Below are 22432 nucleotides of genomic sequence, written 5' to 3' on the forward strand. Positions count from 1 at the left end.
ACCATACTTTCCAAGGAATATTTCCAGAACTTTGTTGAATTTATACCTGAAAACATTCAGAGACCATTAGATAGGTAGGTCTAATAAAATGTCCACTAAGTGTAAACGACAGAGTTAAGCAAAATGTAATGCAACACTAAGAAAGTTGAACTGCTTTTGAGGACTCTTCTGCTTTATCTTAATTCTTTGAAACATCTGCCATTGATCACAGCCAACCTCCTTGAAGCCTTCCTGAACTGCTCTTCCAAGATGGCACTATTGCAGCAGTCTGCTTTTCTATAGTCCAACTCTGCCTCTTTTGCACTGAGGAATTACTTTGTGATCCCATCATATCTTTACAGGATTTCCAGACTTCCCTTATCAGCCTTGTCCTATCAACACATTATCCCACCACTAGCTCAATGTCCAATATTGAATTACTGTCAAAAGGTTACTTCTGCTTTGGGTGTCCTAACAACAAACTGACCTGTCATTATTGTCTGATAGATATAAACCTAACAGGCATCAGAAGTTCTCTGATGCTAGATGTTTCACTATTCTAGAGGCTCATGTTGCTCTGCTTCTGATTGGCCCTGCCCGTTTATTCTTCAGATGACTCTTTGATACCTATTGTGTTGATTCCATACTGTCAATCCACTTTCCTGTAGTTTTTGTTTTCAATCATATATGAAATTATGGCCATTGCACTTTATCTCTTATCTTCCTGCTAGATTCCCTTGTGTCCCTATACTTGACTTAAAAAAATGGACAGATGGGTGTCAGTTGTTCGCTGTTGTTCATTCATCTGCCCATGCACTGTTAAACAGACAGCACCACTCTGGTACTAAACAGCGTCTACCCAGTGTGCACCAGATCACAAAATGAGCCAGTAGTGGGACTGAAGCAGACTTGACAGCACACTGACCTGGCTAATAGGGTGCTGCACCGCCACCTTCTACTGTTTCCATTGTTAACTTATTTCCTCAGATGGGACTTCTTCTGTTCTAAGGTCATTAATGTCATGTGTACAGAGTACAGTGAAATACTTACTTGCATGTGCTAATCAGCATGCAACACGTCAGAACAGAAACACTTAAAAGACCCTTTGCTGTGTTAATTATCTGTATTAAGAGAAAAGCAACAGTGACAGTTTAGCAATCACTTAAGTACACAGCTGAGATGACAGCAAGACTCCACCAAATGCCTTTATGATTTAACACAACCACAAAGGATCTGCTCCATCCAATCAACTTGTGGCATGCATGCAGGGACACTGCTCAGTGTTCTCTTGGGCTCAGTGATTACCACTACTGTGGGTAGTTCACTTTACCAAACCAATTCAAAAAAGTCAGGCATGAAGAATTTTGTCAAGAAGCCACAATGGACATAACCCTCTCCATTATTAAATGGTGATGCAGAGTTGTCTTCCAACTATGGGAATGTGTAACCCCACTAGCAAAAGAATAACTGCTACACACTACACGTTATCCCACCCAGGCCAGCAGCACAGATGGGCCTGGCAACTCCACTCCATCTGATATGCGGTGTGTCCTTACAAGACTGACGCCATGATACAGAACAACAAATAAATGAAGACAAACAGAGGTATAATGCCATAAAACAGCAGAACGCCAATTCACTCCAAGACAAACAAACACCTGTATTTTGCTAGATATAAAAATGACGCTTTAGTGCAAAACAGGTGCATTTTCTTACAGTAGAAAGTCAGAAAGACAATTTTGTCTCCCTCAGCTGCCTTCTAATTTTCCAGCACTGAATTAACTCCTGTGATCCTTCCTTTTGTGGACACACACTGATGTAGCTGTTTTGTGAATTTATTCGTTCGGGACCCATTACATTTTTATGACTTCATTTTATGGTATCGGAAATGAGGTAAATGAACTCCCAAGTACTCTTTTATGGATAGCCAGCATAAGTCGTCACACCACAGCAGCTGGAGTGGCAGCAGTCGTCACTGTCTGCTGGCAGAGTAGATATGCCACTCTTTTGAGGCACCCCATTTGTCTACCCAGCAGTTCTGAGCAGTCATTCCATAAAGATTCTTCATAGTTACAAATAGAACGTTAAGCCATGATTACATTTCAGACCACTTTTTACATTTGCTGCTCGGCCTCCAAGTGGCTCCCAAACCTATGCGTTTTTTGAAAGCTGGTAGACAGATTACTTGTCAAAGTGCACACAGAATACCTTTGCTAGTTGCACTTTCAGGAGGTCCACTTCTCTTTCATAAGTGAGCGCCCACCTGCCTCGGCACACTTCAGAAAGCTGGCTGTCACTCACAAAGAGCCAGGCGTGCTCTGCCTTCATCTGAAGGCCTCCTGTTGGAATGCGTTTGTGTTAACAGTTTTCATTCACTGTTTATAGAACAATGGCAGTATCACAGTGAACATCTGGGGGTAAGCGGCTCCTGTGCACACAGAACCCCAAGCCTTCACGTCAAGGAACCTGTTACTGTTGAAAGGTCATTCAAGTCAGACTTTCATACACTGTGCCATTCAAGTCTATAAAGGAATGAAGCCATTATAATTAGCTGCTTAGCAGTCTCAACCAAATCCACCCTCAGGACCAATTTCCTGCAAAACACAATTGTGTCCAAGTCTATCAAATCACTTTCCTTATTCTGTAACACAGCAGCTTTCAAATGTAAGTGGGGGGCTGGGTGGAGAAAAGATAAACGCACTCTTTTTTTTTGTTTCCAAAGGAAGCAAGGAAATACAATTATTTTAAATGAAGGAAATGTAAGCCACGTTGCTAGAGGCTTAGGCCCTCAAAGAGTACCGCAGGAAGCCCAACCTCTGAGAATGTCTGCTATCTGAGCCTGAGGCTTTGGGCCCAGTCTTGCCTCTGGAGGACCATCAGCGGCCCTCGGCTTTCCTTCTCTACACCATTCATTAGCAAGCTTTATGATTCAGCTTCCTTTGCGTCGTAAAAGGGCCCCTGAGGAAAACGACAGAGCTCTATGGAGGTCACAGGGCTCAGAGAAGCAGCTGCTAAAGCCTCCTGTTTTATGTGGAAAGGAGGGGCTGGAATTTATCCCACCAACACACTGCAAAGTCTCCCAGAAGATCAATAAAAAGGTAAATAATACCATTTGACAAACTGAACTACACTCAGCTGTTTGGTTTTAAAGCAAAGCATATCTCAGAGATTTCCTTTCTCAGTCCCTGAGCCCACTAGCCCATAAGCCTAGCGGAGAATACACAATTCTTATGTGGAGGAGTCCGTTTATTACCTCAGGTTACCATCATCATTAGCTGACTCCCTCACACATCTACACAGAAGGTAATACTTGAAAAATCCAGTGGTGACAGCAGGGACAGCATCCTGATTTGCTTCTTATCTAGATGGGCTCTCCTGTTTCTCACATGTTCTTGATGATGTCGGATGGGGCCAATGGAGAGCACGTTAGTGAAATGTGTCTCCTCGCAACACAAACCTGATCTGGTCAAAGTGTGACAATCTCCTTCAGGTGCAGTTTATCTAGTGTCAATACCAAAAGATCGAGATAGAGAGAGACATGTCATTCCATCTCTGAATGATATCATCACAGACTTGTTTCTTCAAACAGGCAGGTGAGCAGCAAACACGATGTTTTGAGGTTTGTACTTCTGCTCCACAGAAAGAAGCTACCCTCAGATGTTAGCCATTTAGTAGCACAACCTGGGGTCAAATATGGACACAAAGTGGTGCCTTCAGTTCCTCAGCTGAAACCCAATGAGTTAAGGAGGACACAAAAGGACGAGTGCTCTGTCAGGTATGAGACAGCCACGTGCAGGCCCTTAAATATGAAGTTACTCCACCACAAGATCCTTTCCCATTACAGCCTGCTTATGTCTCGTATAGCAGTAGGCCGTTTTTGGCATGGAGCAATCCCAGACGAGAGCCAAACTATGTCTGGAAGGTTGAGCAGCCTGTTATGACACCAGCAAGGTGCCGGCAAAGGCGGCGCTGTCAGCAAGCGGTCAGTGAGACGCAGAGCGTGTGTGCTGGCAGACGAGCCTGCTTCCCCTACTCCTGTCACTGACAGCTGGGACCCTGGCCAAAGACCACAAGCCACTGTTTTTTGTGATGTTTATGTAATAAGGCCACGTCATGGTGCCAGATGTGGTCCTGCTGGCCCAGTCCTCAGATAGGTTCCTATCTTTCCATTGTTTTTCTTTTTAAATGAATGCCATCACATGCTTTTACACTTGATCACAATTAAACTGCCTTGCTGTTCAAAAAGACAGTTTTGCACAAACCCTTTCCAGCTTTTAGAGGCTGTTCTCCAGGCTTGGCTCATGCCTTAATTCAGAGGTTTTATCACAGTAGGGACACAGGTCACGGGGCTCACATTGAAAGACATTTGGCTGGCCCAGCACCTTGTTCTGTGGCACCAGTGCAGACTTATCAGCTGGTGGTGTGGAAATGAAATTAAATCAGAGAGCGTGTCAAATTCTGCAGGAGCAGCAGCTCTGTCTCTATACAAGAACAGCCGGGAAGTATGCCTGGCCTTCCCCATGGGCCTGTGACGGCTAAGCAAATAAACAACTTGTGAAGTGCAATGAAAATATCACCAGGCTTCCAGGCAGTGTTCAATGGTATCCCTTCATGTAGCTACCCAGCTGTGCAGAACCATCACTGCCACCCACTGCCAAGTACACAGAAAGGTGAGACGTGAGGCAAAGCATGCCGCTCAGGATGTAGGTCACCTTCCTGCAGGCCAAATGGCATCTCAAAATGCAAAACATTTTCAAGCAGGTGGTCAGACAGAGCAGCGGTGCTTTGGTGCACTTGTTCAGTGTGCGTCACGTACCCCCGGAGAGACTTGCCTCCCAGTACCACCTACCGTCTCCCTCCACTTATCTTTTCACTTCAAGACAAATGGGGCCTTAGCATTACATACCAACTAACCAGAGACAAGGACAAGACAGTCAAAAGAACTGTGAGCTCGATTTTTCTTTCCTTAACAAGCGAATGTAACGCAAAACTGAAAGTACCTTTAAAAAAAATGAAGCCTGAATTGATAACCCAGTTATTAACATTAAAACCAAGATAAAATTAAAAAAGAATGTCAAAAAAGCACACTGGCCACGGTGCTGTAACACTGGCATCAAGTTAAATACCAAGATCTTTATAACAGCAGCGCACATTGATAAGAAGAAAGGTGAAACAATCAAAGTGAACATCTCCACGATGCCAGAAAGGCCTCAGTGATAAATAGGCAGTACAGGAAGATGAGCTGGAATGGAGGTGGCTGGCTTATTGGAGTAAAATCACTATGTCTGTCCACCAACATTTCCCACCAAGTGACACTTTTTAATGGCCACATGCTGCCCATTTTACTGAGTGGAAGTTGTGAATTAACATGAGCTGGGAAAGGGCAGCTAAGGCAGTGCTGCTGATGCTTGTATGGCACACAAGTAACATCTTCACTTTCAGTGTCAAATGGGCACAAGGAGTAGTGAGATGATGCTGCCCAGTTCTCAGCTGTAGTTTATGTACAGCAACGATGAAAGCACCCAGAAGACATTGTCACCCTCAGCAGATAGAAAATCAAATTCATCAACTACTTCACTACTGCAGCCCACAATTTCAACTGAAATGGATAGAGGACAGCGGAACTCTTCCAAAAAATATGGTCAAGCGCTCACCAGTGCTATCAGCTTTGGGGGGCCGGGCTGCACACTATTGTATTTGGAGCAGACAGGAGGCCATACACAAGAATCCAGTCATCATTGCGCCAAATTCACAGTCACTGTCACACTGGGACTTTGTCATTGTAGTTAGGACCCACATGCAAAAATGAAGTTAACAGACCAGAAATGAGAGAAAAGTGCATTAAAATGGAAATAGAACTTCTTTGCTCAAAAGTGTTTTGGACTTCTGGGACAAACCACTGAGTCACGTAATGGTAAAGCAGTGCGAATTCTGTGAAGAGTACTCTAAAGGATAAAATGATGTACTGCATTAATACTCCCAATAGCTACGGAAGGGATTGGTCCTCTCTATCTTTGGGTTAGGATTTCTATCCTCTTACTGAAAACTCACACATCAGCACTTCTTAGCACTATGTCACCACATTGAGACAGCAAAAATACTGGTCATGTGCCAATCCATGTGGTTTGTGCAGTCAGATAGGCTTATCACCCACAGCTTGGTAAAAGCTCTGCTAAGTAGTCACAGTGGCCACAGTAGATCCTCAGCTATCAGGTGAGATCATCCACAAGAACAGGCTGGCTGGCATATAGTTAGTAGTATGGAACTAAAAACTGAAGAGCATGGCTGAGGGTCGATATACTGGAGGAAAACAGCAGGTGAAGAGTGATTCCACTCAGCATGTGCTTCACCTGCTTTCAGAGACTAGAGCTTTTAAACACGCAGCACTCTGTCTCTTCTTACTAATGTAATGTCTTTGTAATCTGAGCCTGCACTGATGATGATGGATGAGGACTGGCTTGCACAGATGGAAGCAGCCTGGCTGATGGCTGCATTAAATCAAAGCAAGAAGAGTTTGCCTTGCTGCGCCATCAAAATACTGTCACTTGACAAGACACAGAATTTCAGCATACCAATGTCAGCATGTGTCCAGAGGCAAACACTAATGAAGCCCTCACTGGTTATGTGGTGACATTTAATACTTGTTTTCCTAATACACTGTTGAAAATCACATTCTCGTTCATCCAATCAGAGCTGTTTATCCAGAGGCCTGTACTGACGTGGCCATAGCATTGCATGACTGAAGCTGCACCCCGCATATCTACTGCATTTAAGGAGACTTGAGGATGGGAGTGGCAGCTCATGCTGTTCTGCAACACTTCTTTTCTCTACTGCGTTGTGTGATGGTTGCCTTTTCTTAATGCTGCCTTACAATAAGCACACCATTTTTGATTGGTGTATGAATACACATGTGACACAAGACGGAGGATGAAAAAATGCTCCCAAAGCTGCCAATGGAAGAGCACAAGTTCATCCAAGAAAACTTCAGTCGTGTGCTTTCTGTGCGTCGACTACTTCTGTTGATTTACTAGATCAACAGGGACATTCACAATCCACACTGCACCTGGCTGTCTCAAACTGGCAAGCACAATCTTCAACAAATGGGAACTAAAAGATCAGAACAAAAGCAAATTAAAAAACAGAATGTTAATCCTGATCCTAAAATGTGAAGTGAGCTTCAAACTCACATACAACACAGAGAAGGACGAGATCCTGTCACATTGAAAGAAAGGCCACCAGTGCAGGGACAGTTAAGGGACACAGAACTTCTAAGTAGTCATTACAGTCACATGAGCACATAACAGACCAATTCTAAAACAGCCAACATGTATCCACTAAATAGGCAGAAAATCACATGAAGTCACAGTTGGGGCACTACACTTTGGTTAAGTTGAAAGTCACATGCACCTTCATAGCCCTGTCAGTTTGGCCAACCATTTCTGCCAGCACCGCTGATACCTTTTACTCAGCGCTCCCCTAAAAATAAAAGCGACATGTCTGCAGAGGAGCACTGCCAGTAAATAAAACACTGCTCGACTGTTTCCTTGATGCCTCTCTGTGCAATCCACTACTTCACGGCTCTGTCCTCAGCGGATGCAGACGTCTGCTCTGTTCACTAAACTGCTGGTGCTTGAAAATGTCACTACCTCTAAGTGGCTGATTAATCTTCATCCAACTGAAAAGGGGAAAAAACTAAGTACATTCCACTTGGAGCTTGGCTGGTGCCAGCCCAAATCATGCCAAGCAAAGAGAAGGCCAGTTTTTTTATTTTAGTTTGATGGAGGTTTTGTTAATACTGACATTGATTGTTGTAGGGGTCGGGGTCCTTTTTTAGATGGTCGATTTCCTCTTATCCAGATGTGATGTTTGGTGACAGTCCACCAAACTGTAATTCAGACTCACTTATCCAGCTGAAGGTCACAGTCTTTATTTAATAGTAAAATAACAAGGCGCCATGTTAAATCCCATCTTGGGCTGGACCTTTAAATAGTACTTTGAGATAGCCAAGCCATCTTTATTTTACTGAGTTCTCTTTTCGTAGGAAACAATAAAAATCGTACAACAAAGTGGAACTAAACAACACACTGCATTATGTATACATTAGGGCTGTTAAATCAGTATTCCAGTTAAAAATAAATACATATTCAAATATATTTAAACTTAGGTTGATGATTCTCGGCATTACACATGTACCCTTTTTATATTTATTATTATAGTGACAGCCGCATTTTGGAGGAAGAACAAACACCAGCAACAAAAGCAGTACTTGGCCAACTGTCATTTAAATTTATGTCACAATACGTTTACCTACACCAGATGAGCGCTACAAGACTATGCAGCATCACCATAAGCACCTCATGATTTGCAGAGGTAAAAAAATACTAATAATAATGTAGTGGAGAGTGCTGGCAGCATGTGTGGCTCATATAGGGTTAGGCTGCTTTTATGGCTCGCTGTCCTGACAAGGATCCAGAGGAATATATGGGTCAGTTAGTAAGACCGTGACAGGGTGAGAATAGCGAGTGAAGTAAAAGGGCCGGCAAGTCAGAGTTGGGCTCGTTTTATTATTTTGGAAGAATTCAATGGGCAGCGGCAGGAGATTGTTTGCATAGAATCAAAACAAGTCAGCACCTGTGGACTCACCTGGAAGAGTGAGATTGTCACAGTAGCAAGTCAGGGTCCGCACAATCTGCCTACTCTCTTCTCTTTTGCAATGCATGCAACAATATGATTATTTTTGATTACACCTCATTGTTTTAGGCAATATGTGTCAAACCAGCAGACATGTAAGACGGAGGCTAATTGTAGGATACAGCGTATTGGCTCTTTTAAACAGGGTAACCAGAATTACGACCGTTATTTTAATACTTGTTTTAATGAGAAGGTCTTAGCACTAAGCAGTTGGGGATCTCCGATTTAACAGAGAATGGGACAGAAACAGGAGAAGTGTTTACAAAAACGGTTAGGTACACTTGTATATTGAAGTAAAGCTGTAAGCTTTACTATTGAAGACAACAGGCTAACAATTCAAAATTACAATAAGGCTGATCATGGAAGTGAAGCACAAAAACAGATCAGTAAAATACTCCAGCTTTGCATAGTGTGTCTGTAATAATAGGATGCCAAAATTAGTGCGGGTGAAACAAACAACAATACTTTTACATTCAAATGTCAGCTTTCGCTCTTTAAAATATATCGGAATGATATTCAAATACCAACATACAAACTGACAGCTCTATTATACATTCAGAGAATACACAGTGTACGATAAAAGAGGGTACCCCATCTCTTTTTCCGTGTGTGGAGGTACACAGCTTAACACATGCTTCAATAAGGGTGAGCAGGAGCCCGAGTTTGGGTAAGTCACCGTCTCAGAGACATCTGTTGTATCAAAAGTAATTTCAGGCCCTAATACATTAAACCAAGCCTCACAGCTTGACTTTTACAAGCTGCCATTGCTGATTTTTATATAATGGCATCAGCAAATTCAATCCATTCCTTAAAACCTCAACAAGGTCCTATGACCACTTCACAAGAGATCCAAACCTCTTTTTGCCAGTTAGCTCCTCAAAGAAACTGCCAAAGCCATTAGAAGAAGAAACTGAAGAGTTAAGTTAGGCTGCCGGCATGGGACTTGCATGTTCTTCCTGTGTTTGCATGGGTTTTCTCCAACATCCTGTGCTTGGTTAACTAGTAATTCAAAAATTGTCCTTCCATGTGAGTGTGCTTGTCTGCCGATCCACAGTTGGTTTCCTCCTTGTGCCCAGTGGCTGTTAGAATAGACCACAGCTTATGTGACCCACAACTTGATAAAAGAATTAAAATATGCATGCTTTGAAAAATGTACTTCATATACAGTAAGGCTGAAGAAGACTATAAAGATTCTACAAGAGAGCTCTGATGAGAAGGAGGTACAGTGGCCAACATTTTATTAAATGTAACACACTTCAGCTTTTCCTATGCCAACCCCTAACAGCTCCAGTAATCAGGGAGCATGCTAGACAAATGGCTTTCCTACAAGATGCTCCAAGTAATAAGAATGGAATCTGAAAAATTACCCAAATGTCCCACACTCACTTTCAGGTGCTGTGAGTTTTTTCTGCTGCTACTATTTTATAGAGAATTATTTTCTCTGCACAAAAATATTGTGTCATCATGTTAGAAAACTGTAAAAAGCTTAGATGCCTTAGGTGTGCACTACACCACCCACTTTACTGCCATCTAAACTTGCTGCTCCTTCAAATTTACCACCATGGAACTGGCTGTGAAGCAAATGTCGTGCAGTTATGTTTGGTGGGAGCCAGGCTCGGTGGGTAGTACTCACCACTTCAGAGCCACTTCAGCACTGGAACACAAGGTTTCTAAGACACTCAGCTCCAGCTTTTCTCACTTGTGCCCCCAACCCAGCAATTTACTGCCATTGCCTGCACATTTGAGGAGTTTTATCACTCTAACGCTGAAAGTTCTCTCATCAGACTGTTCATGGCTTGAAGTACATAACTCTTAAGAAAATTACAAATCTGACCACTGATCAATGTACCCCCCCCCCCCCCCCATTTTTTTTATCCCTACGTTATTTTAAATTCAGCAGTGGCGCATAAGCTGAACATCTGACAAGGGTCGCTTGAGTGAGATATTTTGCAACAAATGAAAAGTGAGCTTAAATGAGAAATCCCCAATGCGCACTTGCACACACACCTTGCTCCCATGAACCAACCCTTCCATCTGCCAGCAACATCCCTCCTCAAATTTCCAACAGGAGAAAAAGCCGAATGCCAGGGAAAAGAAAATTAGTGAGCAAAGCACTGTGTGGCCTCAAAAGGCAGCTCCCCTGGAACCACTAAAAGCTTTATCAAAGCGGGGATGAAATGAGGTGTGAAAACGCAGCACTGAGCCCAGTGGGGAGGAGACGTGCTCCAAAAGGCTTCACTTCGTTTTTCTCCGCCTACGCCTGCCGAGAGCTGCCACAGATAATTGGGGGTTGTCTGAGAGGGGAGGGTGTTGCCGTAGGGGTGTCCGTGCAAGCGTTGAGGGCTTTGTGACAACCAGGGGGAAGCTTTCAAGCACTTTCCTTTTTGGTAGCCCCCCACCCCTTTGCTCGACTCTTTTTATGACAGCATTAATCCAGGTGCAGGCCAGGCCCTGTGTGCCCAGCATGCCTCTTTCTTCTCTGCACAGCTCCAGCATACCGCTGGGGTCATAACCATGCTATACTACACTGAGGCCAGCATGGGGGAAAGGCACTGGAGCAGGTTGTACACGGGGAGAATCATGCAGGAAGCGTATGATCTTGCCATTTTCCTTAGAAAAGCCTCAAATGATGGCATATGGTTCCAGTTAGTGTTTCTTCATGCAAATTGTATGCCCAGTTATGGTGTCTTCAGAGACAGTCACCAGTGATGAAATGACCAGCCCCAGAATATGGACTATTGCAGTTCAAAGTAAAGCTGTAGTAAATAAAAATGACAAGTCTGACTTGTTAATGCATATCACAACAGATAAAGAAAGAGCAGAGACGCCTGCCTGGCTGCAGCCAAGAGCGCTATCAGGGAGGAAACCGCTGCTCACGTCAGGCTGAAAGCAGCAAGCAAGCCCATCTCAATTATATTTTTCATCCCTTACATGTCGCTCACTTCCTCCATCCCCTCGAGCTAAGCCTATCCAGAAAGGCGAGAGATAAACAAATGACAAGTCCACGGGGGAGCCCAACTATAAATGGAAACGAGCCGAGTTTAATTCCCCGTCTTCCAACATTTCTTCACATTCTCTACTCTGTGCCACTGAGCCGATGGAAGGTAGTGTCTCCTGTCACATTCATAGTGATAGTCAGTGGCGAGTAGCAGAAAATCCCATTGAATGGACCCCCTTGTCTCGTGGGGATCTTTGGAAAGTGACCACCTACAATTCTGCTCCAGAACAAACACAAAGGATGGACCTTAGATAGCCTTCTCTGTATATTTAGGGATTGCAGCGGGCATACCAAAGATTATCTGCCATTGACACTATATAGTCCTTCAAAAAACTGATCCACCTCAACATGCAGAAAGACCTGGTGCTGAAAGAAGAAAGAAAAACAGACAACTCAGACAACTGGCCCTGACAAAAAAGAAACAAGGACCACCTGAAGATTGTTTACTTAAAGAAAAGGTTTTCCCGTGGCTTTTTCTTTGTCTTACCTACTGGAGATAAAGCTGGTGCCCTGTTTCATGTCCCACTTGTTTTCTGTGTCCATAAAGAACAAAACAGCATGGCACAATTCCCTACCATGACATCACTTTTGACAAAGTTCAAGGTTGACAAATTCGTGTCTCAAACCCAAAAGAAAAGGGGTAGTCAGTCAATGTCCAACTAGACTATGGTGGTCAGCAATTGCTCCACAAAGGCTTATGCATACACAAAGAGTGGCACCCCACTTCTGACACTAAAAAGTCCACCATATCACCTGTTGGGTGCTTGATGCTTTGCTGCATTCAATGTACTATTCGAAATCTGTTTAAACAACATGGCTGAAAATAATTTCTGAAGACAGGGATGTGTACAAAAAGCCAACAGATGACAAACGTATTGAATCTCTGTAGCATTAACAAACCACTCATTTAGGTTTAAATATGTAAATGAAAAAAATACAATCCTAAAAAACTGAAGTATTCCAAAACCCAGCATTAGAAAGAACAACACCATGACTATGTTTAAAACTATCTTCATGCCTTGTATTTGGAGCGTCCCTCTACCTAAGTGCTTGCAGTCGCTGTCTGCTAGTGCTCAAGGCATCACAATGGCATCCAGGACTGTCGGGGTTATTTTCAAAGGCTTCTTTCATTTCTGACATTCAGAGTACTACTTCTTTTGATCCCTGTGTAGCGCTGGGTTGGGATGTGGGGTTACCTTTCAGCTAAAAGTTGGGGTGATTATGTAAGCTCTAGGTATGGTCAATAAATGAACATGGGTCTGTGCTGGAGGGCTGTGTGCGTAATGGCATTGTGTTTGAGCTGAATTTATTTAGCTAGGCAGCACGCCAGGCCTGCGTACAACTGCGTCAGACCTGCAATATGGACAGTGATTGCATCGGTAATTTATTTCCTTGTGCCTACGGGAGCTTTTCTCATACGTTGTACTTGCAAATGCATGTGCAATTGATGCTTTCAAAGGAGTCCAAGATGTGTTTTTTTCTTTGAAAGGACCAAAAATTCATCATTTATTGTTGCTAGTGGTGCTGTTTTAAATGAACAGATTTGTTGCATTGCCCTGGGTGGTAGACACAATGGTTGACAGGCTCAATACACACAGTACCTGAATCAGATTACTGAAACCAAAATACTACTCAGATTTCCTTTGTTTTCAAGAATTAGGTTTTCGATTCAATGTCATTCTCCTTTTCTCACTACCTTTCCATTCCTATTTGTCATAACCTACACACCTCAGACTTTCTCTAAAGCAACCAATCAAGGTTGCTGCTTGGGATTGTTTGCCATTCATGGGGCACATAACACTGTAAAGGGCTTCTGCATGTTTCTTGTTTCTACATAATTAAATAAACAGGAAAAAAAAAGCTAAACTCATAGAGCAAATGTGCGGCTACAGATGCGTCCTTTGTGTTGTTTGATATGAGCCCACATAATATGCAGCCCCACTTTTGTACTAAGAAGCTTAATTGTTTTCACCATTTGTGTTTTGGAGATCAAGCTGAGCTTCTTTATGCTTGACCATATCTCCTGGAATACATGGGTGCAGCTGAAGTATGCTAGAAGCAGGGCTGCAGTGGAAACAGGGAGAGAAGTGAGGGACTGAATGTCGTCACTTTTCTGTGAGTCACAGGACTAAACTTTGCGTAACAAGCTGCATTATCATTTTTTCACTTTGGCTGTCCAGCCATTCATGCATTAAGCTATCAAAATGATTAGCATATGTCATCAAAGATGTGGCTGCTTCTAAAGTGAAAGTGTCAGCTGTTGGCTGTTTGGGGCCGCCAGGCTTAATCTGCCATCTTGTTTTTGAAAAGACACAGTGAATGTGAATTATACACACGACAGTGATTGGACCATGTTGGCTTACTGGTCTAATTAGGATGTCAGATGAACGCACTTAGGAGTGGTCGTTTCAATTTTCATGTTTTGCAACTGTTCAAAACATGTATGTTTACAGCTTCCTCCTTTTTAAAATAACCAGTTTATGTGGACACTCAACACACAAGGAGAAAAAAATAATGGCACTCTAAAAACTATTTAAAATTATAGCAAAAAAGAAGCTCTCATTAAAAAGCAACAGAGGACGTCTGGTGTGAAAGGAGTTAAGGCTCCTGCGTGCCTGATCTGTAGCTTTGCCACAGCGCTAAACTTCACAGCTGTTCAGCAATCTGTGCCGGTGTTAATTACCCTAATGTGAGCAGCCGCTCGCTGGGTCTCCACTAACAAACTGCTTCTGGCTTTTTACAGAAAATAGTGGAAAGCTGTACTTCGAACCCTTTGCCATTCCTCCCGCTTGCTGTGCTGTTGACACTCGGTTCTACTGCCCAAATGCATGTTGGTGCTCCAGTTTAACTAACGACTGGTGTGCTTTTCGAGTACCTGCCTTTTTCATTTACACAATGCAGGGGACTAACAAACTATATGGCGCCTGATTCTCACATTTCTGTGAGTGTGACATGGTGTTCTGCATGATGGTAAATGACACTGCAAGTGTGCGTCATGTAAAACCTTTAAAACATAAGCCAACACTCTTGCTGAACACCATTTTAATGCACTACAGTATGTGTTTATGCATTTGAATTTTCTCAAAACCATATTTCAAGGTAGGCCTGGCCTCTGAAATGCTCTCTCTCTCTAAAGCCAAGGAAATGACATACTTCATTAAAAATGATTCCACTGAGAAACCCACAATGTGGCATTCCCGTGAATACAAACACAGACAATTAATAAATCAGCCTCTTAGCAGTATGATCCAGAAGTCATCATTGGATTTATGCAGCTTGAAATGAACATTAAAATGAAACTCCTAAGGGCAGGGATTTTTTTTCTTAATTTCTTATATTCTCTCTCAGAGTGCCAGTCAGTTGTGCCTCTCCTTCAGTTTTTATTCATCTTCTACCTCAGGGTGTATAGAATTACAAAAGTTGTCAACAGTGCTGTTAAGAAAGCACACACCAAGGTGCAAAGAAATGTGCACACATGCAGGTGCAGAGCACTTGAGCGCCATAAAGGGCCTTGGGGCCCTTCATTTATGCCATCGCTCTCAGCCATTAGTGCTGAAACACACATCTGGCTAATGGCAGTGAAGCCGGAGCCAGAAGTGGGCACAGGGAGCTGCTGCTCCATGGCAAATGTACTTAATTACTGTTCTAAAAGGTAACAAAACGGTTTGTTTTTTTCCCCTCCCTAAAAGGTTGCACTTTAGAATGAAGCCAATCAAAAACGTAAAGACGGTTGTACAACCAATAGTGTTAGCAAGCTAGCTGTCAGGAGTCGATTTAGTGCTGGGTGCTTCTCAAAAGCCCATTATTATTATTATTATTATTATTATTACTCATTATTTTACTGACACATTTATCCAAGTCAACTTACAATAGCTGAAATACAATTGGTTACATTACTTTGATTTTTTTTTTTAATTAGGCAGGTGAAGTGACTTGCTGAGGGTCACACAGTGTCAGCAAAGGAATTTGAACACACAAGCTCAGGGTTTGAAGTCCAAAGCTTTAACCACTATACCACAATGCCTGATTCTGAGATGTGTAACATGTTTTTTTCCAAGAATGCTAATGGGAAATTAATCAATTAATTATTTTTTGGCACAGAAGAGCAATAGGAAGGCATCTCTACGCACATTTTTGCCATGTTCCATTCAGAAATCCTGACAAGACATTTGACAGAGTGTTACACTCAAGGAGGAAGATTCTGACAAAAGCTCTGACACACTCTACTTCAAATGTGGACGGCAGCTTCACAGGAGGCACCAATCGTGGCCCTGTGTTGTGATGCACAAATGCACACCAACCGCTCTCCAAAATCATTACCTGTTCAGGGGAGGACTAAAGGTGGAGGTGCTACAATATTTGGATGTACTTATCTTAAACATTTCACTGCATGAACAACCTAACACAAGTCATTTTAGATTTTGCTTTCTGTCAAAACATCATTTCTTTCCACCATCGGTGAACATGAACTTGACATTTTTACCCCCCTCCTGGTCACAATGCACGTATGAGAGGTGTGTTCAGGTATCTTGATAAGTCTTTAGCAGAGCTGTAAACATGTTTTTCTGTAGGAGAGTGGCTGACTCTGTCTAGTAAGTAACTCAGCTGCCAAGCACTCATGCCTCCGGTGTACCCCAGAAGGTGAAGTCGAACTAGCAGTCTGGTTAAATAGCCGAACACGTGGCAGTATAAGCACAAGTCATTCTCTTCTTCTAAATGAACAGGACAGGCCCAGGTACCCATGAAACCTCTGTGCCCTGCACACGCTCAGACTGAAATGCAGATGGCACTCTGCCACACTCATGGGCATCACCACCACTCTCTAGTGAAAGAACCACTTGAGCACCTGGGATCAGAGATCATTCTCATACATGACGTGCTCTTTATTTTGACCTTTACTTTCATATTTCAGAGCCTCTAGTCTATAAGAAGCACAATGCCTTTCCATTTTTTTTTAACTTGCACAGTTTCAAATTAATTCCCAGATGCTTTCTTCATCAAAGTGCCTCTGTTGGTTTGTGTACTCACAAGTGACTTTTGCAGAAGGGTCAAAAACCTTTCAGGTAACCCCTTGACCCACCCTGCCAAGTAGCAGGAAGTCTTGTGTCAATAATTTCTATGACTTTCATTTTAATGCTTGGATAACTGTTTAGCTGAGATATCAAGTAAAAGGCCAACTCTAAATTCATGGTAAAAATAAAATGAAGAGAGACACATGGAGGAGATAAATATTTAAATGGCTATCCTACATGAACTCTCAAGAATTTAGTCCATTCCCACTGACAAAGGGTCTGCAAATAATAATCAACTCTGCCAATCTGTGGTGCGTAAGAAACAAAGCAAGACATTAAGGAATATATCCTTACTTTGAACGACTGCAGTGTTGTAATACTCAAAAATGAGTACAGCAGATTAGGTTAGTGCCACAGCAGCTGGAGCTAGCACAAATTAAAGTCACAGGCATTTGATGGATGGTAACAGGACCCTTTCAAGCCAGGAAGGCCACTTCTGAGATTTGACGAGATCTGATTACAGATATGATTAGATGGTTAGGTGACAGCCCTGCAAGCCAGAGCCCAAGCAAAGCACTCAGCTCCCTCACAGGACACCTACAACATGTTGTGCCTTCCAACATGCACTTCCCCAAGCGAGCCAAATGCCTCCATGGCTTTACCAGGTAGCACAAGTGCAAAACAGATCCCCAGTTGAGCAACACAAGAAGCTGGTTTCCTCTTCATAAGTAGTCATTATATCCAAATGCTAATATGGTTTATTGTTCTGGCTACTGCAAGTAACCAGAGCTCTTTGAGGGTGAAGGTTAAACATATCGTCTGTCATTTTTACGACGGTTATAAATACTCCCTTTCCCTTCGCTCCTGACATTATATTTATGAATTAGCATTTCAGAGAAAGGCGCCGGGCAGAACTGTTTAAAATAATAATCACAATAATAAACTCCCAGCTATCAGCTTGCATCTGTGCTGGAAGGCGGCAGCGGTCTAGAATGAGTGACTGAGAGAAAATGTTCTTTCACAAACACCTCCGTTTGAATTTACGACTCTTATCGCTTGCCATCCATGAGGTTTCATTATGAATGCAATTTGCTGCCTTTTTGTGACTGATGCAGCCAGCATGCACTTGGTGTGGTGCGCCTCTATCTCTCCGCATGGAGATCGGCACAAACTCTTATATTACAAATAGCTTTAAGATTTTTCACCCTGTTATCAGCCTTGCCAAGCAGTTCTTGCTCTTATCTGCTTTCCGCTGCAGATAATATAAACGAGGTTTTGAAGATATGAATAAGAGACCTTTTTTCTCTTCTCACAAGCTAATTCCACAACTGTGTCGACAATAGATTAAAGATTAAAGCCTGGATCACGGGGAAATGGACAATGATAAAAGCTAAAGGGGCCAAAGGGAGGGGCTTCAAATATGACCAGCCATAATAAGCAATGGCAAGGCACAGATGTGACAACTAAAACCGACCAAACAGGGTGCACAAAAAGGGCAAAAAGCTACCATTCTTTTTGTGAATAAACTGCAAAAGGTGAATAGTGAGGAACTGAGGATAATATACATCTACTCACACTTTTACAGTAAAACATTGTTAGACAAAGTATCAAATTTTAAGAAAAAACATCTGCTATAGTATGGAGGCAGAAACGAAGTGAGAAATATTGGAGAAGTGCAGGACTGAGTTATTTTTAAATTCTGATTAAAACAGAAACCACTCCCTCAATGTTGTTTTCTTAGTGCAGCATAGACCACTTTAATACAGATGAGCTTATAGATTTGTATATTACACACAACCGCATATTACATATAATTGCTTCTGCTACTCTGTTTGGAGGGTGCAGGTTTTGGGGAAGTCTGAAGAAGCAGAGCTAGTCAGCCAGCCCACTCAGCATGAATGCCTGTACTAAGTGGGACCAGCCTGTCCATTTTATTACAGAGCCACAACAAGGCTGCAACATCTGCTAAAATATTTCTGTCACAGCCTAACAAAAGTGCCCCAATTGTTTTTGGGCATGCTTTCCACCTAGTACAACACCAACTTGATTCCCACTTGCTGCATCAGTGGTCTAAGGTCTGACTGCCAGCTAGACTGAACAGCACAGATCTGAAAAGTGAAGAATTACTGTCAGGGCCCAATGAAGATATAGAGTGGTCCGCTTTGTTCGTTGTGCTTAGTAGACTCTCAGGTTGGTAAGGAGCCTCTGAAGCTGTGGACAGCTGTATTGTGTGTACTCATAATGGCCCCAAATTGCCTTTTTTGTATGTCAGTGCCTCATAACAGGTGGCTGCTCACTTGGGGTCCGACTACTCTAAACATAATTATCCTTCCAATTGTTACCTCTGGATCACAGAATTGAAAAACACATCCTTCTTCTATTTTGCCGTGGGCGGTCTTATCCAACTCGGAGGTCTGTTATGCAGCTGGAGAGCAAAGCTTCCTCATGAAGACCAGCCAACACAGAGTTGAATACCTCAGTGTCACCTTTCACTGCTGTCTCAAAGAATATATGAGATATGCAAAAACGTTTCCTGCATTTAAATTTTACAGTGACCTAAGGGCTGGTGTAGGTAAAAAAATAAATAAAATAACTGCAATAAATGGACGTGCACTTTTGATGAGAGCCAACAGTGCGTACAACATGCAAGATCTCTTGCAGTTAAATTGAAATCCAGACATACTATTTAGAAGCACAAAGTATGTAACAGATACAGCTCACGTGATGTAAACCTTGTGGGCATCTGGCAAGCACCAAGTGAGTTTTTAGAAGCTATTATTAATCTTTAAATGGCAAAAGGAGAATCTGATGTCATGTCCTTCGCTTCTTGAACTGTGCGATGGACTAATTGTGAGGCAGGCTGTAAAACCTGTGTGAAGGATTGTAGATTTGTAAACTTAGATCCAACTTCTATGTATCTGTTCTAAAAACCACACCACACAACAAGGACAAATGCACCTAAAAATGGGGTCTCACACCTAGCGACTCTATAAGCCTATCACCCACTGTGTGGGGCAGACAGCCTAGTCTTTGAAACACAGCAATCTGGAGGGTAGCTGGCTGCATTTTCAGGGTCATGGCTTGTTCCATGTGAAAGATGACATGTGGCCTGCTGGGGACACTTTTAGGCAATACAGATGGCATGCGCTTGCCGCACAGCATAGTTCCATCAAGTCGCAAAACTGACACATCCGTCCGGTTAGAAACGTCCAAACCAGCACCCCATGTGATAAAAGCCTATCGAGACCTCGGCACTTCATTCAAAAAGGCGCTCAATGACACGAGCCGGGTGGGGGGTGGGGTGGTAGGGGGGATATTGGGTTGGCAGTCAACAAAGACAAATGTGCAGAGGCTTTTGCGATTCATCGAACGCCTCTCTATCGAACCCTCTCCCGAATATGAAATCACGGGCCAGATCGTCGCACAAAGGTGACACAAAAGAAAAAAAGCGGCGACTCTTACCGGGACCCCGCAGCCCAGATCCTCGCAGCAAGAGGAGGACGCACCGCCGGCAGATCGCAACAGAGCACACACGGAATATCCACATCATTTAATCCATTATTCGGTAACGAACAAAGTCGATCCTAGGAAAGCGGGCGCTGGAATCTGTGGCACACCACGGACGGAGGCAACCCAGCTTCTGCGATCTGTCCAATACGAATTTCTCCGCCAGCGAAAACAAATCCGGGACAAGCTCCTCAACTCCAAAAGGCAGCCAGTGCTGATCCTAGTCCCGCTGACAGCTCCTGTAACGCAGCCCTCCAGTGACGGTCCCGAGCACGATATATATTCCAGGTTTCCGAGACTCCGATGGTCGTGGTGGTGGTGGCAGCGGTACTGACACTGTGCTGCATTACCGCTGCACCGCGCGCAGACAACGATCTATGAGAAGAACAGTCGGCAGAGATGAGGTGAGGTGAGTTGAAGCGAGGAGGCGCACGGAGAAGGGGCGGGAGAAGGGAGGAGTGGCTGGGAGGCGCGCGCCCGGCAGAGAGAGGGACCAGACGTGAGCAATCGATGAAAGAGTGCGGGGTGGACATCTATGAGCCGCGCCATCCCTTGCGTGCGATCAAAGACGGACTGCTTAACCGGAGGGCTTACTACAAATTCAGTTTGTGGCAGAGACTGCTATCGGGGGGTAAACTGCCAATTCAGAAATGTTCGATAACTGTTAATGTAGTGTTTACTGCAGAGCCGTGTAAAAGCAGGCATAGAGGAGCCACATTCCAGTTCATTACATCTTAAAGACGCCACCACGTACCGGGGCAGTTGGCTATACATGCACAAGACTCTCGGCTACCCCAGTGAACCTGAACCTGTAATGCGCCTTTTCTTTGCTACACCCTCCCTAATAATGTGTAATAATGACCAGACAGTCAAGATATTTAGTAATATAAATCAAAGAGCAATGCGCTGAACTAACTTTATATACGGCACCCACCTCCCTGCACGATTCTTTTTGTCCGACCTCATTTCCTTTCTGTCTTTCTATATCAGGAGCTCTTGAACGTTGTCATCTGATGACCCAAATATGAACATTGATACCAAACTGGGACCCTAGAAAAGTATTACAGGCATAATACATTGTTTCCTTTGAAGCATATTCGCCACTAGAATACTGCTAAAAAAGGGGAAAGCAAACACTGCTAATAAAATAATAATCAATAATAATCATTCAATAAAGGGAATGGATTCCTGAGGTACATCACTGCCAGTGTAAATATTTAATGTAAGCTTTAGTAAAGCATCTTTAAAATGAGTGCACTGTGAGGATTTTTAAAAGGGGAGTATGAATGGCCACTGAATGAGCTGTCAAATTGTTCAGTGTACTGTATTCCAATTTTCATTTAACAATTCAATACCCTGCGCAAAAAAGCACAGCTGGCGGCTGAGTAACACACACTACTGACTGACAGCGTGCTGAAGGTCCACAGCTTGTATCACCCTTTGCAGATTTTCTGGTGTTCTTACAATTTTCTGTGTTCCAACAAACACATCCTTCTCACAAACAGTTCATTTAAATTTATCAAGCAACTTTAAAACAGTGTTACAACAAACAAAACATTCACAATTACAAAGGCACTTAACGTGCTTAGGTTTAATACCTAATAAAAATCTTCTTTACCCCTCTGTTGCAGGTCTGAATTCAATGTAATGATTGCTAACACACATTAAGGCAGTGGCTATATGTTCATGGCCCTTTTCGCGACACTCATATATATATATATATATATATATAAACCCACCCAGCTCTCTTCACTTCACAAGCTCGTCTGTCATTCTCTGCTCTCTCCCCTCTTTTCTATCTGCCTTTGCAGTCTGACTGTTTCATTAGCTGCATTGGGGTGGTGGTGGTGGTGCCACCAAGTGGACCATTTATTATACATTATTTACATATTTATACCATTTATTATACAGTATTTACATATTTATACCATTTATTATGCAGTATTTTCCTACCATAGACAAGGAAGCTCTTGGTGATGTGTCAACAGAGTTGTCATAGAGGAAACGCCTCAGATAGCATACAACCACAATAAATAGTACTTTAAGTAGAGGGCGCTATAACACTTGTCACAAAATTTCAGCCTGGACCAACTTTGCTAATTTTTATTAGCCCATCATGTAGTAACCCATTACAAACATGTCTGCAACCCACAGTTTAAAAACACTGTTCTACAGCGTTCTTCTCAACCTTGGTCCAAATGAAAGGGTCCAAAACAGATGTTTACTTTTCAATAAATAACTTGAC

General features: G+C 42.9%; 1 protein-coding gene across 7 annotated transcripts in view; it reads right to left on the reverse strand.

Annotated features, from left to right (window-relative positions):
* fbrsl1 (fibrosin-like 1) overlaps positions 1–22432 on the reverse strand; it is a 358399-nt gene that overhangs the window by 64377 nt on the left and 271590 nt on the right. The window contains exon 1 of one of the 7 annotated variants that reach the window (XM_051921564.1): positions 20143–20226. The exons of the other annotated variants lie outside the window; for them this stretch is intronic. The gene's annotated coding sequence lies outside the window, so the exon portion shown is untranslated. Of the gene's footprint in view, positions 1–20142; positions 20227–22432 lie in introns of those variants that run through there. 7 annotated transcript variants of the gene reach the window in all.

This window comes from Erpetoichthys calabaricus, chromosome 18 (assembly GCF_900747795.2).
Source record: "Erpetoichthys calabaricus chromosome 18, fErpCal1.3, whole genome shotgun sequence".
NCBI lineage: Eukaryota > Metazoa > Chordata > Cladistia > Polypteriformes > Polypteridae > Erpetoichthys > Erpetoichthys calabaricus.